Source organism: Apium graveolens, chromosome 7 (genome assembly GCF_009905375.1).
Source record: "Apium graveolens cultivar Ventura chromosome 7, ASM990537v1, whole genome shotgun sequence".
NCBI lineage: Eukaryota > Viridiplantae > Streptophyta > Magnoliopsida > Apiales > Apiaceae > Apium > Apium graveolens.
Window position 1 is genome coordinate 176530085 of NC_133653.1, and position 6930 is coordinate 176537014.

Genomic DNA, 6930 nt, shown 5'->3' on the forward strand with positions numbered 1-6930 from the left:
GCTTCCTTCTGCACTTCTTCTTCATCAGCCTCCATTTCAGCAATGGAAGTTTTAGCTACTTCAGCATTCGCAACCTTACCAGACCTCAATGTGATTGCCTTAACATGCTCCTGCGATTCTTTCTTGCCTCGCACTTCAGTGTCGCTCGGAAGCGTGCCAGGTTGACGATTTAGTAATGCATTTGCAATTTGCCCAATATGATTTTCCAAGGTCTTGATAGAGACGACTTGGATCTTGTACATGAGTCTCAACTCTTCCAATTCAGATTTTTCATTAGCTTGAGGTAACTGCTGAAGTTGAAGTTGTTGCTTCGGGACATACTGTGGTTACTGAAAACCAGGAGGGTTATATTGCCTTGCTATATAAGGCTAATAAGATTGATGCATCGCATTCTGACTGTTGCTCCAGGTGAAGTTAGGATGATTACGATTGTTTGGATGATAAGTGGATGGAGCATGTTGTTGTCATCTTTGAAAGTTGCTCACAAATTAAGCTAATTCGCTAGAAATAGCGCACTGCTCAGTTTCATGTGCTCCCGCACAAAGTTCACAAATGCTAGTAATCTGATTAACTCCATAATTACCCAAAGAGTCCACTTTCATCGTTAAATCTTGAAGTTGAGCAGCTATAGCAATAGCTTGATCCACTTTCAGAATTCCTGATACCTTTCCTTGTAATATTCTTTGCGTAGGATTTCGGTATTCATTGGCTTCCATTAGCTCAATCAACTCATAAGCTTCATTGTAGCTTTTAGCCCATAAGGCTCCACCAGATGCTGCATCAAGCATAGGTCTAGAGTGTGCACCTAGAATATTGTAGAAATAGTTTATAATCATCCAATCAGGCATGTCGTGGTGTGGGCACTTCCTTAGCATCTCCTTGTATCGATCCCAAGCCTCACACAGAGATTCACCAGTTTGTTGGGCAAACTGAGTGAGAGCATTCCTGATTGCAGCAGTCTTTGCCATAGGAAAGAATTTAGTGAGAAACTTTTGAGAAAGATCCTCCCAATTGGTGATAGACCCTGGTGGTAGAGAATGTAACCAACACTTCGCTTTGTCCCTCAGAGAGAATGAGAATAGTCGCAGCTTGATAGCATCTTCAGAAACATTGTTGAACTTGAAAGTGTCATAGATCTCGATGAAATCCCTGATGTGCATGTTTGGGTCTTCAGTAGGATTACCCCCAAACTGAACTGAGTTCTGTATCATCTGGATCGTGCTCTACTTGATCTCAAAAGTGTTAGTCTTGATGGTTGGCCTGATGATGCTTGACTGAATGTCATTGATCTTAGGCTTAGAAAAGTCCATTAAAGCCTTGGAATTATCTGCTTGATTCGCCATCTCTAATAAAGGTGTTTCTTCAATTTTCTCTTCTTCATCTACTTTCTCTTCGTCCTCAAAATCTTCCCTACGATCCCCTACAACTTCTTCCTCGTCTTTTTCCAGAATTTTCCTACGAACTCGTGAACGGGTTTGCATAAACGATCGCTAGATTACCTGAAATACAACAAGAAAAAAGAGTATGTAAGTAACAATGTCCGAGTCAGTGAACTTTAACGATCACTGATGACAAACACATAAACTAAAAGTTAACACTGCACTCCCCGGCAGCGGCGCCAAAAATTTGTTAGGGCTAAACACGCGCTAATAATTCACGCAAGTATACGCGTTCGCAAGTAATATAGAATCTTTTCTAGTTCGTTCCAATAGAGACCGGCGTTGGTTAACTATGTAATTTATGCACCTATGCACCGATGATATGGTTATTATCCAATGCTAAGACGATAACAATTTGGGTTATTTATACTACAAATTAAACTAATGATTATAACTAAGAGAGTAAAGAGAGTTGTATAATATATGAGACAAATATGGGATTCTAGCTTCATTAAATACTTTATTCAATAGCCTTATTGTTCTTAACCTTGGCATGCAATGGTGATGATACTAATCAGATAACATGAAACTGCTAAACGCCAACTTTCGTAGCACGAATAACATACTACCAGACATCCACAAAAGAGATAGAAGCTGAATAGACACCAATTATATTGAGACCCTATATGTCTATAGAATTTGATAGCATAACGGTTTAAAGCACAAGTTATCTATCATGATTACACATGGCAAGTAAGATGGGTAAAATTACCTATAAATCATGCATAACAATAACACATGAACCTATGCTAGCATGGCAAGTTCTAAATCCTTAAATTCACTGTCGCTTCATTAAGAATTAACACGCAATCTTATAAGTTCGCGACTCTTATAAGACGAATAAGCACAACCAGTACTAGGTTATCATTCAATCACCACACACTAAGGCATATAAAAAATTTAACTAAAGAAATCCATAAATAAATCCGTTAGAACCCCACGATAACGATTAGCCCATAACCAGACTCATCATCAATGTGGGTTTCGATGGAAGAATGGTATAATAAATGTAATCTTTATACTTAAATAACAAAACCAAGTATGAAACAAGAGTAAAGGTTCACAAGTAAGAAAACTAGCATCCAATTTACAACTTAGAACAAAGATTCACAAGTAAAAACAAGATCTTCTTCATCTTCGTTGAATCCGTGATAAAACTGTCTTCTTACTGCTCTCCTTATGCTCTGGTACGTCTCTTCTATGAAAACATTCTTATTTGAATATATATAGCAGCCCTAATCAATCTGGAAGTCTCCCAATTAGAATTGTATTAGAATCAGGATTCAAAACTTTCGCGCTGGCGCGGCCGCGCTATATCACAGCGCGGGTGCGCTGTCATTCTAGAATCCTGGCATGGCCGCGCGCTATCTCAGTGCGGCCGCGCCATCCTTCTGGGAAAAACTCAGATTTCATCTTTTTCCTTGCTGCTTCGAGCCGGCTTTCCTCGAGCTTTTATTATAACACCGCCTTGACACCAAATTAGCACCAAAACAATATTAATTCACCTGATTACCTAGATAATGCCTGAAATGCAAAAACATTAGAAAACACATTAAAACACTTAACAACTTGAGTACAAGTGCATCAATTCAAAGCTTATTAGAGCATAATAAAGTGTCATAAATGCCACTCAACAATCTTCTATGCAGGAAGAGCTGAATCAGTTTGAGAGGGACAAAGTTTGGGAGTTAGTTCCTGCATCAAAGAACAGAAGTATAATTGGAACAAAATGGGTGTTCAGGAATAAGATGGATGAAAATGTTATAGTTACCAGAAACAAGGAAATGTGGTTGCTAAAGGCTACTCACAGGAAGAAGGAATTGATTATGATGAAACTTTTGCTCCAGTTGCAAGACTTGAAGCAATAAGAATTTTTCTAGCATTTGCAGCACATTCAAATTTTAAAGTGTATCAAATGGATGTTAAGAGTGCTTTCATAAATGGTGAGCTGGAAGAAGAGGTTTATGTGCAACAGCCACCTGGTTTTGAAGATCCAGAATTTTCAGATTTTGTGTACAAGCTACTCAAGGCTCTATATGGACTAAAGCAGGAACCTAGAGCTTGGTATGGTACATTGTTAGAATTCCTACTTAAACATGGTTTTACTAGAGGTACTATAGACAAGACTCTCTTCTACAAGAAACATGGTGAAGATATGATCCTAGTTCAGATCTATGTGGATGACATTATCATTGGTTCTACAAATGAGAAGCTTTGCCAGAGATTTTCTAAGCTTATGCAGAGTGAATATGAAATGAGTATGATGGGGGAATTAAGTTACTTTCTTAGACTTCAAGTTAGTCAAAGAAGTGATGGAATCTTCATCATCCAAACTAAATATGATAATAATTTGTTGAAAAAGTTTGGTATGGTTGATTGTTCACCTGCTTCTACACCTATGTCTACAGCAACTAAGTTGGATGAAGATAGAAAATGCAAGAGTGAAGATATTTCAAGCTATGGAGGAATGATTGGATCATTGCTTCACTTAACTGCAAGTAGACCATACATCATGTTTGTGACATGTTTATGTGCAAGATTTCAAGCCAATCCAAAAAAATCACATTTGATGGCTATAAAGAGGATTTTCAGATACTTAAAGGGGACTCCAAACTTGGGATTATGGTATCCTAAGGGAATTGGATTTGAAGTTGTTTGCTACACAGATGCATATTTTGCTGGATGCAGGTTTGACAGAAAGAGTACTTGTGGAAGCTGTCAATTTCTTGGACAAAGACTTGTATCCTGGTATAGCAAGAAATAACAATATGTATCAACTTCTACAGCAGAGGCTGAATACATAGCTGCAGGAAGTTGTTGTGCTCAGGTGCTTTAGATTAGAAATCAGCTAATGGATTATGGTCTAGTGTTACACAAAATTCCTATCATGTGTTACAATTCTAGCGCTATATCTATAGTAGCTAATCCAGTTAATCATTCTAGAACAAAGCATATTGATGTAAGGTACCATTTTATTAGAGAACATGCTACAAATGGTACCATTAAGCTCATTTTTGTTCTAACAGGAAAATAATTAGCTGACATTTTTACTAAACCTTTGGATGAAGCAACTTTCACTAGACTTGTAGGTGAAATTGGAATGCTTAATTCTTCATCCTGAGGCAAGAACTCAGCTAATGTGTTACGGAAGATTAATTTCTAGTAAATCAAAATTAATTAGATTTAATTAGATATTAACTGAAATTTGAATTATAAATATTTCAGTGCATATTTATTTTTCAAAAAAAAAAATTTAACTTGGAATTTTTTGAATTCTAAGTAAACTGCTAAGTTGTTAATTTACATCTTTAATATGTAAAATTAACACAAGGCAGACTTAAGCTGATCAAAAGTATATAGAGAACTGAGTTCTTGATAAGTCTAACTGACTTATCGACAAGTCATTTTAAGACTTCTCGAGTGAGTTCTCGATAAGTCAATTTACTGACTTCTCGAGTGACTTCTCGATAAGCATTATTATGACTTAACGATAAGTCATTGTAGAGTTCTATAGTAGTGTAAACTTACAGAGTTCTCTACAAGTATATTTTTAGACTTATAAATAACTCAGAATTGAAATAATTTAATTTTATAAATTATTTTAGTCAAATACTTTTGGCAAAATTATTCTGATTTTATTTTGAATTTATTCAAATAAAAATTGGAATCAAATTCAATCCAGATTGGACAAACTGGGTATTTATTTGACATCTCAATAAGCTTATTTTTAGTTCTCTACAAGAATAAATAAAATAACTTATCGATATATATTTCATTTATTAAAATAACTTCTCGATTGACTAATTCCAAACGTCTATTTTTGAGTTCTCGACAAGTCATTTGCTTTTACTATAAATACCTAGACATCTCGATACATATACATACTTACAACTTTCTAGATCTCAAGTGACCTAGTTTTTTAATCCAAAAATGATTTCTCTCTCATTTTCACTCCTTTCTCACTAATTTTTCTTACCCATTCACTCTCACTAAACATCAATGGCACTCAATATTTTTAGAGCTACTATCCCAAAGAAAGGAACAAACTACTGTGATATCCCATATTTTTCAGAATTATTATTATTATTATTTGAATACGTTTAGGTGATTTTCTGATTAGGAAGAAATAAAATTGTGGATATTTTATTCTTGTTTGACGAGTTAGTGTTATTAAATGATAATGTGCTAATTGTTAAGTGTTATATCGATCTTTGTAAATTTCTAAAAATATTTACTTAAATGTATTATTTTCAAAAGTTTATTTGAAAACCGATCATTTTATTGATATCAGTAAATTGAGTTCGTTTAGTTATATTAGGGATTGAATGGATATTCTGTCTCCTATGTGTTGTATGTAATATTAATGGTGTAGGACTCAATTGTGAATGAGGATTATTTGTATTATTAATTACTGAGTTATATCATTTTGTTTTTGTCTTTAAAAGTGATTTTATTGAGAATTTAATTTCATAAATATTTAAATTATCTTTAAAATTATTTTTATGACTTTATAATTACAATAGTTATTTTTGGGATTTTATAAAATTTAGAAATTAATATTTCATCAATTATTTAGCCCTGTATGATTTTCTGATTTCATTTATTTGTAAAATCCGTATTTAATTCCAAAATTTTTCAAAAATTATGAAATTCATATTTTATTAATTTTATGATATTCTAAGAATTTCAAAATTATTTTGGGAATTTTTGGGATTAATTTTACCGCGCATTGAATCGTTTAATTGTTAAAAGCAGGTATAAATTGCGTTTCAAAAATTGTTTTAAAATTACGAAATTTATGTTTTTATAAACTTCGGGATATTTGTAACATTTTAAGACTATTTTCGTAATTTTATGAATTTGTTTTAAGTGCAGCTCGGTTCGTTAATTATGAAATGCGGGTACAAGTTGCATTTCAGAAATGCTTTAAAAATTATGAAAATTTTATTTTATTAGTTTGGGGATTTTTTAGGAAATTTTAAGACTATTTTCATAGTTTTCTGAAACCATTTTAAGTGTACCTTGGTTCGTTAGTTATCAAAGTGCGGAACAGAAATTAGTCTGTGCAGCAGGGATACGTGTTTCATTCTCGTGAAATTGTAGACGCGTGTCATTTTCTGGTTGGTTGGTTGCTGAGCTTTGTTAAAAAAAATATAAAATAAACAAAACACAGAACACACCCCGTGCACCCCCCACCTCTCCTCTCAATTCACTCTCCTCTCTGTATCTCTGCACCCTCCCGAATTCTTCTCTCTCTTCTATCACTCACGCGCCATTACCCCTACCCCCTGTTTGTTCCTTTTCCTTTACTCCCTCCGGTTGTCTCTTATTTCTCTCATGTACCGTTTATTAATTTACTTTTAATTTTCAAAAATTCATATCTTACAAACCGTACATCCAAATTCCAATTATTATATATATATAAACGATCAGTGCTTCGATACCTACGCATAGGTATATATATTGTAAGGTTTTGAGAAAAAAATTTGCG

At 34.2% G+C, this 6930-nt stretch overlaps 1 non-coding gene across 1 annotated transcript; it reads left to right on the plus strand.

Moving 5' to 3' along the window:
- Positions 1-846: 846 nt before the first annotated feature.
- Positions 847-953, plus strand: LOC141676140 (small nucleolar RNA R71). Its single transcript, XR_012556746.1, has one exon. It is a non-coding gene; the product is annotated as a small nucleolar RNA R71 (small nucleolar RNA).
- Positions 954-6930: the final 5977 nt, after the last annotated feature.